Source organism: Aquila chrysaetos, chromosome W (assembly GCF_900496995.4).
Source record: "Aquila chrysaetos chrysaetos chromosome W, bAquChr1.4, whole genome shotgun sequence".
Lineage (NCBI taxonomy): Eukaryota > Metazoa > Chordata > Aves > Accipitriformes > Accipitridae > Aquila > Aquila chrysaetos.
In genome coordinates this window covers 4,972,009-4,988,034 of record NC_054457.1, presented here as the reverse complement: position 1 = coordinate 4,988,034, position 16,026 = coordinate 4,972,009, and the positions used below count along the sequence as shown (strand labels likewise).

The 16,026-nt window shown below is 46.2% G+C and overlaps 1 protein-coding gene across 3 annotated transcripts in view; it reads right to left on the bottom strand.

Moving 5' to 3' along the window:
• Positions 1-16,026, bottom strand: part of LOC121232775 (zinc finger and BTB domain-containing protein 5-like) — a 36,769-nt gene that overhangs the window by 7,885 nt on the left and 12,858 nt on the right. Inside the window, exon 1 of one of the 3 annotated variants that reach the window (XM_041121212.1) lies at positions 6,375-6,564. The exons of the other annotated variants lie outside the window; for them this stretch is intronic. The gene's annotated coding sequence lies outside the window, so the exon portion shown is untranslated. Of the gene's footprint in view, positions 1-6,374; positions 6,565-16,026 lie in introns of those variants that run through there. 3 annotated transcript variants of the gene reach the window in all.

The window sequence follows — 16,026 nt, the reverse complement described above, 5'->3', positions numbered from 1 at the left end:
GATTTTCTGAAACTAATAATTTTTATTTATATAGATTATAAATAAAAGCTGCAAAGAGTAAATTGAAGTGTTTTGATTTCCTAGGAGAACAAGATGGAATTTCATCACCTGTTCATCCATCTCCCTTCAGTTATTAACTTCCAAGTCTCTTGGCCAATTCCAACCAAATTTAACAGAGGGTTAAGTAGATACTGAATTCCTAGAAGGTTTGTTGAAGTTGGTAGCTGGGTACAGAAGGAGCCAATTTTATAACTACCTTCGTGGAGTCTTAACTCAAACCCTTATCCTCTTACAAAAGGCGGGGGGGGGGAAATAGTCAGTTTGCATACATGTAGCTAAGAACTAGCCACTCTGCATGTTTCCACCTGCCCAACAAGACATTGTCCCACTTAAAAAAGCACACATGCAAGTGTACTCGCAGTGAAAACACAGCAGGATCAAAACCTTTTGTTACTTGTTAAACAAAATCATCACTATCAAGTTATGTGAAATATAGTAGTTCTGAATTGTGATTCAACACTTTATTACTGTGCCTAGTAATAAAGCGTTAAAAATAGTTTACATGACAGTGTAATTTCAAAAAAAACCACCAAAATAAGCCTCCAAATTCTTCCCTCTCCCAAAAGCTTGCTTAAAGTTCACTGTAACTTATCTCTTTCATTGTTTTTATAATGTAAAAACAATCTAGTATGCTTCAAATATTCCATTAAGTAGAATAAAAGAAAAAATAGCATACTAATATATTTAGCCTAAAAATAATCAGATTTGTTTTTCTCTTTACCAGATAAATTTAACACAATTTACTATTTGCACTTTAACATCCCCTCCCCAACAGTAACAATTTATATTTAGGTGTATGTGACATTGTATTGGGTTTACATGGCAAGGTTTTGGTAGCAGAGGGGGGATGCAGGGGTGGTTTCTGTTAGCTAATAGCTAACAACACATTGAACATGTCACAGGATGCTCTGCTGTGAGCTGAATAATGCAATGTGGTTCCTGTTAATTCCTGTTCAAACTAAAACATCTCTTCAGTAAACCATCCAATCCTGATGTAAAAATTTCTACTTGTGAAGAAGCCAACACGGTCTTTGATAAATTGTTCCTCATATTAAAAACTTTGAGCTTTAACTCTAGTCTGAATTGGTCTAGCTTCATCTTCAGGAGTATACAAGGAGCCAATTGCTATCTGTTATACCACAAAAAACTTCTGTCAAATATCTGCCTTCTGCATAGGAACTTTTAAAACAGAGTGATTATTTTCATGTGTGTGCAGCCATGAACTACAAACATAATTTGCATACAGAACTCCAGATAGACATATAACCTTGTATTGGGTTTATGTGGAAGGTTTTGGTAGCGGGGGGCTACAGGGGTGGCTTCTGTGAGAAGATGCCAGAAGCTGCTCCCATGTCAGACGGAGCCAGTTTCAGCTGGCTCCAAGATGGACCCGCTGATGGCCAAGGATGAGCCAATTGACAACAGTGGTAGCGTCTCTGTGATAACATATTTAAGAAAGGGTAAAAAACGCTGTGCAACAGCAGCCGAGGGAGAGGAGTGAGAATATGTGAGAGAAACAACTCTGCAGACACCAAGGTCAGGGAAGAAGGAGGGGGAGGAGGTGCTCCAGGCGCCGGAGTAGAGATTTCCCTGCAGCCCGTGGCGAAGACCATGGTGAGGCAGGCTGTCCCCCTGCAGCCCAAGGAGGTCCACGGTGGAGCAAATATGCACCCTGCAGCCCGTGGAGGACCCCACGGTGGAGCAGGTGGATGTGCCCTGAAGGAAGCTGCAGCCCATGGATAGCCCATGAAGGAGCAGGCTCCTAGCAGGAACTGTGGCCCCATGGAGAGGAGCCCACGCAGGAGCAGATTTTCTGGCAGGACCTGTGACGCTGTGGGGGATCCACGCTGGAGCAGCCTGCTCCTGAAGGACTGCACCCCGTGGAAAGGACCCATGCTGGAGAAGGTTGTGGCTGGGGAGCCAGGTATGCATGTGTCTCTAAGGGTGAGGCACCTGGAGGAATTGGCTACCGGAGGGACCAGAGGGTCCAAGCCAACTGCTGAAAAGACCATGGGGTCTGGGGGTGGAATAAGAGACTCATTTACATGGGGGGGGTGGGGTGTGTGTTTCTGTGGGAGGCAACTGGGGAGACTGGGGGCATTCAGGGACCAGCTACTGGGTAGATCGAGCGTCTAAGCCCAGCTACTGGGAGATCACAGCCTGCGTATGTGAGAGGAGGTCTGTACTGGCAACTGGAGTGGAGCTATGGGCCTTGGGGCTCGTATGCCCAGGTGCCAGCAACTGGGGAGACCAGGGGATCCAGGGGCCAACTACTGGATAGACTGAGTGTCTAAATCCAGTTACTGGATGGATCCACATTGTATGTAGGTATATATTTCCCACTAATGGACCTTCATCCTGCTCAGCCAGAGAGGGGAACAGGACGAGGCCATTGTTGCTGTTTGTCTGAGTGCTGAGTGTTTCTGTCTGTGTTGTTCTGTGTTGCTGGCCATGTGCATATATGTATTTGTATACCTACTGGGAATACATTCTCAGCCTTGCTACTGGTTGGATCTGGGGATATGGAGCTGTGGCAGACTTGCCTCTATGGTGCTGCCAGATTCAGCAATTCCCTAACAAGAGATCAGGATGTTTCCCACCTTGATTGAACTACTGAGCACTGTAGAGTGTGTACCACTTACTTTAAAAGGCCCAATGGCTTTCAGGTCACAGGTTATTCAATTAGTTAACCAGAATAGTACTGCAAACTGGTACTCCTGTACCACCAAATATGGGAAACACTGGTCCTATCTATTTAGTTTTTATCCCCATCCTAATGCCAAGCACAAGCATGACAGTTAAAGTAGAGGGTTTTATGGGTTTTGTTTATTTTTCAGGTTTGATAACTTATCACTAGGATAATGTCTAATTACTGCCTGCTGGCTCTTGAGTTGGTAATTCTTAATCAATATCAACCAACTTAAAACAGGAACAATACAATATTTTTCAAAACTTGACTACAGATGGTTCCTAACTATCTGCATTAACCTTTAAGTCTGACACTTTTCAAGATGTAGCTATGCACGTAAGTAAGAAATTCTTCAATCTTGGTAGCTCATTATAATAGAGGAACCCTTAATACTTCTTACAGACACTGGTGAAGGCCTGTCAAGTAAGACCTATTAGTCGCACTATAGTATTTTGCACAAGTATTCAACACACTGAAGAATCATTATAATTATTTTGGTGTTAAAACAAAAAGTTGGGCCAAGTAAAAGCAGAAGTGGATGAGTGGCTTGCTAGTGCCAAAATGGTTGCTTAGTTACTGTTTACTTTGAACTAAAATATGGTACAACTGAAATAAAAATTAAAAAAAAAAAAAAAAAAGAAAAAAGAAAAGCTATTTGAACTGCTTAACAAAAGACACTAAAATTTGAAGTGAACTCCCCCCTCCAGTAACTCTGCCTATCCATCTGGGAGAAAATAAATACCAATATTATGTAATATTCTTTAACCTGTTTCTCCACAGATAGCTCCCTATACAACTAATGGTTACCATGAGCTGACAGGTTTATGATATTTGACTGCCGCCTTCATTATATGGTTTAATCAGAAGTTAAATATCATAAAGGAAATTAATTTGGTTACCCAGTTTGTTTTTATTTTCCAAGAAGTGATTCCATCCCAGATACAGCTATATCTTTGCTTACATTGGCCTCGATTTCCAAAGATTACCCTTACAACTAACAGGAACTGAACAAGATCAAAGCAGAGGCCAATAAGTGTGATATTGTGGCAGGAGTTTGCTACAGACAGGGTGAGGAAGCAGACAAAGCCTTCTTTAAGCAACTTGAGGAACTCTACAGATCAGAGATCAAGGGCAGCAAGAGCTTCTACTACCACTTTAATAGTAAAAGACTGAACAAGGAGAAGGTGGGCCTATTGCTGAATGGGATGGGTGATCTAATGACAGTGGACATAGATGAGGCTGAGGTACTCAGTGCCTTCTTGGCCTCAATCTTCACTGACAAAGTCTCCCAGGCCTCTGTGCTTAGAGACAGGGTTCAAGGAAAACTACCAACAGTGGATGAGGATTGAATCAGGGATTATTTCAGAGAACTTAATCTGTACAAATCCATGGGACCAGATGGGCTGCATCCAAGGGTGCTGAGAGAACTGTCTGGTTTCATAGTGAGGCCATTCTCTTATCAGCTTTGAAAAGTCATGAAGATCAGGGGAATTCCCTGATGACTAGAGAAGGGCAAATGTTGCATTCATCTTAAAAAAAAAAAAAAAAAAAAACCCAAAAGTTCAACCCAGGGAACTTCAGTTCCTGGGAAAATCATAGAGAAAGTCCTCTTGGAACATGTTTTGGGTTTGGGCACATGAAGGAGAAGATGATTGAGAACAGTCAGCATGCATTTACCAAGGGGCTATCATGCCTGACCAACCTAATTGCCTTCTGTGATAAAATGGCAGGATCTGTGGATGAAGGGAGAGCACTGGATGTCATTTACCTCGACTTTAGCAGGGCTTTCAATACTGTATCCCACAATATTCTTGTATCCAAGTTGGGATATTATAGTCTGGATGGGTGGACAACTAGATGGGTTTAAAAACTAGTTGGGTAACTGAGCTCAGAGAGTGGTGGTTAATGGGTTGTACTCTACCGGGATGCCTGTGACAAGTGGGGTACTGCAGGGGTCTATCCTGGGACCTGTCCTGTTTAAAATCTTTATCAAACACCTGGAGGAGGTGATGCATCTTCCTCTTGTCAAGTTTGCAGGAGTTGGGAGGGTGAAATAAATACACTCAAGGGCAGGGCTGCCATTCAGAGAGACCTAGACAGGTTGGAGGAATGGGCTGACAGGAACTTAATTTAATTCAACAAGGACAAATGCCAAGTCCTGCACCTAGGGAAGAAGAACCCCTGGCATCAATACCATCTGGGGACTGGCTGGGGAGCAGCTCTGCTGAAAAGGACCCGAGGATCTTGGAAAACAGCAAGCTGCATATGAGCCAGAACTGTGCCCTGGCAGCAAAGGTGGTTAGCAGTATCCTGGGCTATATTACCAGGAGCATAGCTAGTAGATTGAGGGAAGTGATTATCCTCCTTTACTTGGTGCTCATTAGATCACATCTAGAATGCTGTGTCAAATTTTGGGCACCCCAATACAAGAAAGTAATTGATAAAGTGGATCAAATTCAGCAGAGGGCCACCAAGATGTCAGGGGGCTGGAGTACTTGCACTATGAGGAGAGGCTGAGGGAACTGTGCTTGTTCAGCCTGGAGGAAGGAAGGCTGCAGGGGCACCTAATAGCAGCCCCCCAGTACCTATGAGGAAGCTATCAAGAAGACAGAGCCAGGCTCTTCAGTGTTGCATAGTGGGAAGATGACACAATGGGCACAAATTGAAACAAGCAAGGTTCACGCTGGCTATAAGGAAACTGTTTTTCACCATGAGGACAGTCAAGCAGTGGAACAGGGGCCCTGAGAAGTTGTGCAGTTTCCAGCCTTGGAGGTTTTCAAGCCCTGACTAGAGAAAACCCTGAACAAGCTGGTCTGAATTCAGTGTTGACCCTGCTTTAAGCAGGAGGTTGGACTAGAGACCTCCAGAAGTCCCTTTCAACCTGAATGGTTCTCTTATTTATTTTTTTCTTCTAGCCTGAGAAGACATTCTCTGTAAAGAAGTGGAACTGCCAAAAGAAAAGACACCTAAACACAGTGTTGAGTTTGGAAGGCAGCCATTGCATTCTCTTGTTTAGCTTTTTCCCGGTGCCTGCATCAGGAACAACACGGGGATTTAGAGAAGCAACCTGAGTGTGTTTGCGTCCTGAGCAGGATCAGGCTTTCAAGTTCTGCTGTGTAGACTGCCACCAGCTCCTCGGCAGCAGGTACTGCAGAACTCGCTGCCTGCGTGGATGAGAGAAAGTGACCAAGGGATCAGCAGCTAGGATTCCAGGCGGCTTGCAGAAAACTGCCGCGTGCTGTTGTTATTCTCCCTACTCCTGTCCAGTCGTTGCCTACTCCGTGGCATGGCGGAACGTCTCTCCTGCGGTTCCCACTGAGGAGCGTGTCCTAAGACGCCACTCCCAGTCTGGAGCGCGGGGACGAATTGATGCAGCCCGGCTACCGTACACCACCCCCCCCCGCCGCTTCCGGGTGCTCCCCGCCCCCCTCCGCGCTGCCGTGACAGTCTAGGACGCTCATGCTCCAGAGACAGCAGCGATCCAGCCAGATCGGCGCGACCTTCACCACCGGCGGGAATCCTTATGAGACAGGAATGAGGGACGAGAGAGAGAGGCCGCACAGGGTGGCCCCGCCGCAGTGGAGAGAGATGCGAGCAGCAGCACACCCTCTCCCCAGTGACTCACCTGTTGCGTCTTCCATGCCACCTGAAAACACAATTTGGAGATAAAAGTTGCCACTGCCACCGACCAAACTGGACACTGCATCCACCACCTCACATTCTCGATGACGTAGGAAGTGCAGCACAGAAACCCAACTCACATCACGTGACCAAGAGAAAGAGCAGCTGAGAGGAGTAAGCCCCACCCCGTTTCCCCTTTCCTCAGCTAATCACAGAGCTGCCTGGGTACGGCCTCGCTCCAGAAGGGCTTTGTGGGTGTCACGATACTCCTCAAGCTTGGTGAGCTGTGCTTGTGGAAGGATACATATCAGGGTAAAATATGCTGCGCAACAGCAGCTGGGAGAGAGAGGAGTGAGAATATGTGAGAGAAACAACTCTGCAGACACCAAGGTCAGGGAAGAAGGAGGGGGAGGAGGTGCTCCAGGTGCTGGAGCCCTTGCAGCCCATGGTGAAGACCATGGTGACACAGGCTGTTCCCCTGCAGCCCGTGGAGGTCCACAGCGGAGCAGATATCCACCCTGCAGCCCATGGAGGACCCCACGCTGGAGCAGATGGATGTGCCCTGAAGGAGGCTGTGACCCCGTGGAGAGCCCACGCAGGAGCAGGTTTTCTGGCAGGACCTGTGGCCCCGTGGGGGATCCACGCTGGAGCAGCCTGCTCCTGAAGGACTGCACCCCGTAGAAAGGACCCATGCTGGAGCAGTTTGTGAAGAACTGCAGCCCGTGGGAAGGACCCACATTGGAGAAGCTTGTGAAGCACTGTATCCCGTGGGAGGGACCCCACGCTGGAGCAGGGGAAGAGTGCGAGGAGGAAGGAGCCGCAGAGACGAAACGTTATGAACTGACTGCAACCCCCATTCCCCATCACCCTGTGACGCTTGGGGGTGGGGGGGGGGGGGGTGGGGTGGGGGGAGGGAGTAGAAGAGCCGGGAGTGAAGCTGAGCCTGGGAAGAAGGGAGGGATGGGGGGAAGGTGTTTTTAGATTTGTTCTTATTTCTCATTATCCTGCTCTGTTACAATTAATGGACAGTAAATGAAATTAATTTCCCCAAGTCTGTTTTGCCCGTGATGGTAATTGGCAAGTAATCTCCTTGTCCTTATCTGTCTCTCTTCTCCAGGCCGAACAGGCCCAGTTCTCAGCCTCTCCCTTGGATGTCATGTTCTCCAGCCCCCAACCAGCTTGGTGGCCCTCTGCTAGACTTGTTCCAGTGTGTCACTATCTTTCTTGTACTGGGGAGCCCAAAACTGGACACAATACTGCAGATGCAGTCTCACAAGTGCCGAATAAAGGGGAAGGATCACTTCCCTGGACTTGCTGGCTGCAGTTTTGCTAATACAGCTCAAGATGCAGTTGGTCGTCTTTGCTGCAAGGGCACACTGCTGACTCATCGTCAACTTGTCCACCAGGACCCCCAGATCCTTTTCTGTGGAGCTGCTTCCCAGACAGTCGGCCTCTGGCTTGTATTGTTGCATAGGGTCATTTCATTCCAGATGCAGGGCTTCAGATCTGCTTGTGTTGAGCTTCATGAGGTTCCGGTCATCCCACTTCTCCAGCCTGTCCAGGTCCCTCTGAATGGCAGCCCTGACCTCCAGCATACTGACCACTCCCCCCAATTTGGTGTCATCCACAAACTTGCTGAAAGTGCACTCCATCCCATCGTCCAGATCATTAATGAAGACATTAAATACCAGTATTGGTCCCAGTACTGATCCCTGAGGGACCCCACTAGTTACTGGCCCCCAGCTGGGCTTTGTACCACTGATCACAACTCCTTGAGCTCAGCAGTCCAGCTAATTTTCCATCCACCTTATCATCCACTTATCAAGCCCATATCCCAACAATTTGGAGATAAAAAGACTATAGGAGACTGTGTCAAAGGCCTTGCTAAAGTCAAGGTATAAAACATCCACTGCCTTCTGCTCTTCCACAGCACCAGTCACCTCATTACAGATAGCAATGAGGTTGGTCAAGCATGATTTGCCCTTGCTAAAGCCATGTTTTCTGCTCCCAATCACCTTCTTGTCTTTCATCTCTTTAGAAATGGCTTCTAAGAGGATTTGCTCCATACTCTTCCTGGGAAAAGAAGGTAAGGCTGACCAGCCTGTAGTTCCCTGGATCCTCCTTCTTGAAAATGGGAGTGATGTTTGCCCTGTTCCAGCCATCAGGAACCTCCCCCAATTGCCATAACCTTTCAAAGATGATAGACAGTGGCCTCCCAGTGACATTGACCAGCTCCTTCAGCACGCTTGGATGCATCCCATCTGGTCCCATGGACTCGTATATGTCCAATTGGCTTAAGTGCTCCCTAACTCTTTCTTCCTGTACTGTGCTACTGTTTCACTCCCCCAAACTGTGCTAGCTGGTTCAGGGACCTGTGAGCAGACCTTACCAGTAAAAACTGAAGCAAAAAAAGCATTGAGTAACTTGACTTTTATGATGTACTTGATCACTAGGTCCCCTGCCCCGCTGAGCAATGGGCCCACTGTGAAGAAAAGTACAAACTTAGGTCACTTAATAGGATGAACCTTACCCTAGTTTCAGTGAGCTTTCCAAGAACTCAAGGAGGGAAGACACAAGCATGAAAGCTCAGCTAGTTACGACAACCTTGCCTGATAACAAACCTGTGGAAACTGGTTCTGAGCATGTAGCAGACAAAGGATGAAAAACAGCCTAGACCACTATCTCTGATCACACAGCCATGCGAAGAATTGGCCGACTATAGATAAGCTTAGGACTGTAATTGGGAGATAGTCCACCTGTATATTCTATATAACCTGTGTGTTACTTATGATTAGGGTCCCTCAGAACTAGGCTGGGGCGCTGCATGCACATTGCAGTGTGCTGGTTTTGGCTGGGATAGAGTGAATTTTCTTCATAGTAGCTAGTATGGGGCTATGTTTTGGATTTGTGCTGAAAAGTGTTGATAATACAGGGATGTTTTTGTTACTGCTGAGCAGTGCTTACACAAAGTCAAGGCCTTTTCTGCTTCTCACACCATCCCACCAGCGAGTAGGCTGGGGGTGCACAAGAAGTTGGGAGGGAACACAGCTGGGACAGCTGACCCCAACTGACCAAAGGGATATTCCAGACCATATGACATCATGCTCAGCATATAAAGCTGGGGGAAGAAGAAGGAAGGGGGGACGTTATGGCATTTGTCTTCCCAAGTAACCGTTATGCGTGATGGAGCCCTGCTTTCCTAGAGATGGCTGAACACCTGCCTGACGATGGGAAGTAGTGAATGAATTCCTTGTTTTGCTTCGCTTGCATGTGTGGCTTTTGCTTTACCTATTAAACCGTCTTTCTTTCAGCCCACGAATTTTCTCACTTTTACTCTTCTGATTCTCTCCCCCATCCCACTGTGAGGGAGGTGAGTGAGCGTCTGCATGGTGCTTAGTTGCCAGCTGGGGTTAAACCACAACAAGCGGTAAAGAATTTCCCTTTGTAATTCTATACTTAAGGGTGTCTGCATCTCCTTCCTTGGTCAGCAATAAAGAATCCCATGACAGTTTTGGCACCCCAGAAGGGAATTCGCTGACTCACTTGAATCCACCAGCTGCTATGATCCCCTGAGAGTCAACGGCCCGCTGGTGGCAAAAGGTGAGTTCACCTGGGGAACTTGAGTGTAGGGGGTAGCGGTTGAACAGTTCTCTTTTTTGCGGTGAGGAGGTGAGAGTTTATAATAATGGGGACAGGACACGGTATGGTGAAAGGGACACCTTTAGGTGAATTGCTAACAAATTGGTCGAAAATAGATGGAACCCGGGGGTTATCTAAGAAAAGGGCACTGGAACTGTGTCAGGATACATGGCCCGCATTGACCACCCTTGGAACTGCAAGCCAACGGTGGCCTGAGGTGGGCAGTTTTGATTATGATAGGCTGCATTTTTTGCAGCTCAAATTGGATGAATAGTTCCCAGAGCAAATACATTGTTGGTATGTTTGGAATAATTATGTCTGGCAATGGAAACTTCCCCCTCTGAAAGGAAACCAATCTCGATGTGAGAGTGTGAGGAGGAAGGAGCCTCAGAGATGAAATGTTATAAACTGTCTGCAACCCCCATTCCCCATCACTCTGGGCTGCTCAGGGAGAGGAGGAGGTAGAAAAGCCGGGAGTGAAGCTGAGCCTGGGAAGAAGGGAGGGGTGGGGGGAAGGTGTTTTTAGATTTGTTCTTATTTCTCATTATCCTGCTCTGTTACAACTAATTGACAGTAAATTAATTTCCCCAAGTCAAGTCTGTTTTGTCTGTGACAGTAATTGGTAAGTAATCTCCCTGCCCTTATCTCGACCCATGAGCTTTTCATCATATTTTCTCCCTGTCCTGTTGATGGAGAGTGATAGATCAGCTTGGTGGGCACCTTGCAGCCAGCCAAGGTCAACCCACCACAGACATCCCTGGCAAATAGCCAATACTTGGATACATGTCAATATTAACTTTTGGCCTATTAGCTTAAGTTACATTTTACAAAAATATTAGAACACTCTTCTACTGCACTTAATGATTGTGCTAGAAATAACACAGCTCAAAAAAAAGTTCCTGTCAAGTCTGAAGTGGATGGTTAAATCCAGATAATAGTCAGTGATAAAAGCACTATTTAAAAATATCCTTCCAATTGTTTTGGGGATTTTTTTTAATTTTTTTTTTTTTTTTAATAAGCAAGCAGGTGGGAGAGGAGAGTGAACCTTAAGGTTTGTGGTTTGGGTCTGTTGGGTTTTTTTTGGCATTTTCAGTAAGTTACGTTACATCACTTCAAAACAAGGATCTAGATATATCAACAGCTCTAAGGGTGTACTCAGACTGAACATGAACCAGAACTTCTAGAAATAATTTTAACCACCATTTAACTGATATTTAACTGATTTGCTCCATCCAACCAAAACCTCAATGCATGAATGTGCCACCTTCATTTTGCCTACAATACTAAGTGACAGGCATTACAGGACTTTTAGTTCACGTCCAAGAAATATAGCAAAGCAACAGCTAGTGGCTTTAGTGCCTGACATTCAAGTTTGCACAGTACACTTGCAGTATTTGCTTAGTGTGGTTTTATGCATAGTTCAACATGTACAAGTTTTCTCCTGTGTTGGAAAGGATGAGTTACTACTTGCCTAAGAGTCAGAGGAGATAAACTGCACTGCTGAAGCTGTTCCTGGTTGTAGCAACCCTCCAATAAAAGACAAGAGTTTTCCATGTGGCTCAGAAAGTGTCCAATGTTTTATCACCATCTGAAAAGTACTGCAAATAGATACTCCAACCTGCTGTGAGACCAACTTGCTAGTAAAAAAATAACAGTACAGTCTGCTAGCCACAGGAAGCATGTTGAGAGGGTATTCATAAAAAGCTTTTTTTTAAAAAAAGGACACACTTGGCTGTCTGAAGCAACCAAAGCCATCTGTGATGGCAGGGTGCATGCCCATCTACTTATGTCTTTGTCTTCTAGATCACTCATCTCCAACCCTATTATGCACCTTAGTCATAGTATCATACTTGAATATTTCAGTCTCTTACCATATGTCTTGCTTTAAACTCCTGCATTTTGATGTGCCTTGCCAGTTAAGGTGTTTCCTGTTATAATTATAACTAGAATGTGAAATAGTCTCACGGACTGTGATGCTGAACACTGGTGCTTGCTAATTCTTTGCCAATGCCTTTATCACTTGAGCTTCAAAGTCAGTACTATAACCTTTATATGAGTCAGTCTCTAGAAAGACCTGACACAAGCTTTTCTAGCCTGTTATATGAAAGCACAATGTTTGTTAGGCATCAACAGAAAATTGGAAATGAAGTCATTAGATTCCATTCTTGAATTTAGGAAGATAGCAAAACATACCTGGATACAAGGAACTAGCTATTCACAAGAGCAGGATATCTTGTTTGATAAGACAGAGGGATATAAAAGAAGAAATCCAGTTGGGTAGTAACACTGATTGTAGAAGGAGAAAAAGCAGGATATTGTCTATTGATTGCCACACGGAACTGGCAATAAAGCCAAAGAAGGGCATAAAAGCATAAGCTGCTACCAATGAGCGTTAATCTGAATTTACAGTTTCCACATTATCAGCCCAGGAAACTGTCCTTTGGGGTTCATGGTATTCTGGTAGTCTTTGCTATTAGCCATCTTCCCCACAAGAGGGGATCCACCTTTAAAAAAGACAACTCAATCGCCAGCTTTTCCTGTCTTAGAACAATCCTCTGCTTATGAATGAAATCACAAATGATGTGTGAAGCTAAAGGTCTGTATGTAAGCATCCAAAGGGAAAGAGCAACCACAGACATCTCAGCACGATGCCTGCCTCAATACAGCATTAATTTCTAAATGTAACAGTTCAACTTAATTATTTACTGAAAGCTCAAGAATCTTAACAACTCCTCTCTCAGCCCTCCTTGATTCTGAAGATGCCTTTCCCTACACTTTTAAAACACCACTTGGATGAAACTAGAGACACTTAGTTTAACTCCATATGGGGGGGTGTCTTTTCCCAGAAAAATTTAGATTATGATAACAAATGTCAGTTGTGCCACCTGCACAGAGACTACATCAGTTTTCAACATGGGTTTTAAGATCCAAACTAGATCTACATAATGGATTGACTCCCTGCCCCATTACAAATATCGGCAGGGTAGACAGACTCCCAACACCCTGCCCCCGACCGACATTGGCAGCAGCATAGGCAGGTTGCTGCCCACATTATCCATGTAAGGTATGATTCTCTCAAATCACTCTGCCATTGGTGGAGCCAAGGGGCGGCACGACTCTCACACGCATTCAAAAGGCATTTGCACAGTTGGCTGCTGCTGCCAAATGACCTGGACACCAAGTATCCCTGTCAGTCCACCGGAGCCATGGCATCGCTTATGATCCCGTGTTTGCTATTGGTGAGTCACCGTATGGGCGTGTTGTTGCTCATCTTTCCTACTGCCTCAATAAAGCTTTGTTTTAGAACACTTTGTCAGACTCCATTAGTGTTTGGACCACATTACTGGCATCACAAACAGGATAAGAGTCTCTGACAACTACTGGAAGCTTTAGGAAAGGAGCAAGTTTGGAGCTCCCCCCAAAGGGAGGAGGATTGGGTCCAAGATAATTGAACAGATCCCCAGGCTATGAGGGATGAATTTGAACTGTGGTGTAAGGCCAGTCATTGCAAACAAGGAAAGGGCAAGGGAGCCTTAATCGGCCTCCTGAGTTGTGCCCTTAACGTTGCCCAGACTGAAGTTACCAGGCTGCACGGCGCCCTCAAACAGGCAGGAGAAGCTAAGCAAGGGGCCAAGAGGGATGAGCATAAGTTAGCCTCCTTGGCTCAGCAGGCTCTTGAGGCCTGGAGAGATCATCCCAGTACAATGGCCCAAGTTAGGGCCACTATCTACCAGGACGATAAGGATGATAATTGGGACAGGGACATTTTTGGCCTCAGACCAGACCCTGACCCCCTTCCCAACCCTACAGGGAAAGGCTGGGTGGAGTGGCTCGGGAGTCTCTGGCACACTGGGGCAGCTCTAATTTATCTCAGTGAAGGGGACCATGGGCATGGGAGCTCTGCACACCCTGGCTGCAGGGGTGGGTGCCGTGGCAATGGCTTCTGTGCTCAGTGGTCAGATACAGAGGAATCCTCACCTGGGCAGAGGACAGGGCACCTCCACCAGCCAGACAGAGAGGGATCGCCTCAGGCAGCTCCTGCTGGAAACTGGGTTTACCCCTCCCAACAAATTAATAAATTGCTGAATAATATTTTGTTACAGCTTTTGAATGGCCATCATCAGGTGGCCCACCCACCCCTTGCAGTGCCTCCTGGCATGCCAGTGTTAACCCCTTAGCACCCCTCCAAGGCGCTGCCATATAACTGGTAGGCAGGTGTCCACTGCCAGATTGAGATCTGCCTCCTAGCCCTGTTTTCTGGCACACCCTTTTTGTTTACTCCATGTCTTAGCCCCAATTACAAGTTGTCATGAATGACTGGCTCGCAGTCACCATTGTTGTGGACACTGGGGCCCAAATCTCGATGTTAGATCCACAGACCATCCCTTCAGGCTGTCCTAGAAGTGATTTTGTATTTCAGGAAGTGATAATGTCCATGACGAGCCCAGAGCCACCAACTCAGCCTGGCTACTGGACCCATCTGTGTACTGGTTTTGGCTAGGATAGAGTTAATTTTCTTCTTAGTAGCTTGTATGGTGCTATGTTTTGGATTTGTAATGAAAACAGTGTTGATAACACACTGATGTTTTAGCTATTCCTGAACAGTACTTGCACAGCATCAAAGCATCTCACCCTGCTTCTCACACTGCCCCACCAGCAAGTAGGCTGGGGATGGGGGGCTGTAACAGACTGTGTTGGACTATGTTTGTCTCAACATTGCTGACCATTTGCTAGCCTCAGCATCCTGTTGCTGTGGGGGAGTACGTGCTGAAGGCCCTGAAGAAACCACCATATCCGCCTGAAGCTAGCAGTCTCTGTGGAAATGGCTGGACTCTTCGGAAAAACTGCGTACTCCTCCCTCGAAAAAGGAACTGAAAGGAACTGCAAGGGATTGAAAATCAGCGCTTGGAACTGGGACTTTGTCATCGTCTGTCTGCTGGAACCTGGAACTTGGACCTCCATCACCTGCACCGAGACCGAGCCAACGGGACATTGCTGGCTTCGTGGCGGTGGTAACTAGTCTTGCTGCATCTCTTCCGTTCTCTTGCTTAGGCCTGCCTCTTTTTCCTTTCCTCTTCCCTCTGTCCTGTCGCTGTTATCAGTTGTTATAGGAAATAAAACTTGTAAGGTTGTATGGCATCTGACCTCGTTTGTGTCTTAATCTCGCTCTTGGGATCGTTTAAGAACCCTCCCCGATATTGGATCAGGACATTTTTTAAATTGGCGTCACGGACAGGATCCCCAGAGATGAGAGTGCTGTACTACTTTGTTGTGGAACTTTTGTGTTAATGTGCAGTCTGGCTCCTGGGAGTGAATAGGGGGAATTTGGATACTCATGTGTGGCCCTCTCAGGACGTAACCCCCTCCTTTGAGTTAGTGTGTAACTTTGAAGTGTGTCCTTCTGAGAGTGAAAAGGGGGAATTTGGTACTACTGTGGGACCCTCTCAGGAAGTAACCCCCTCCTTTGTGTTGGTCTGTAACTTTAAAGTGTGCCCTTCTGAGAGCAAATAGGGGGAATTTGTTGTTAAGTTGTGACCCTCTCAGGACGCAGACCTCCCCCGCTTTGTGTTAGAGAAAATGGATGCTCAGAAAACTGTTGATGTTTGTGATTTTGTGCCCTCACGGGTTGAAGGAATAGATAAACTATATGGTCTTTTAGAGGCGCACCGATCTCGCCCCTCACTCCAGGGACAAGATTGGGCGAAAAACCACTGGTTTCAACCACAGAGTGTGGTGGATAGGATAAGAATCTTGCAGAAGGAAGCTAAGGTTAAGAAGGGGAAAGGAAAAGCTATAATTTGTGCAGTGTTGGGAGCGAGTCTGGCAGCTGCAGTGGAAGAGAAAAAGCAGAAGTCTTGTCAAACTGATAATGTAATAGACTCCCTGCAGATGGTAATCAAAAATTTGCAGGAACAATTGAAAGAAAGTAAACAATTGTTGGAGGAGGAAAGGAACCAAAATGTGATATTAAAAGAGGAATTGAGGAATCAACTTTTGAGAGAGGCGGATACACAGGC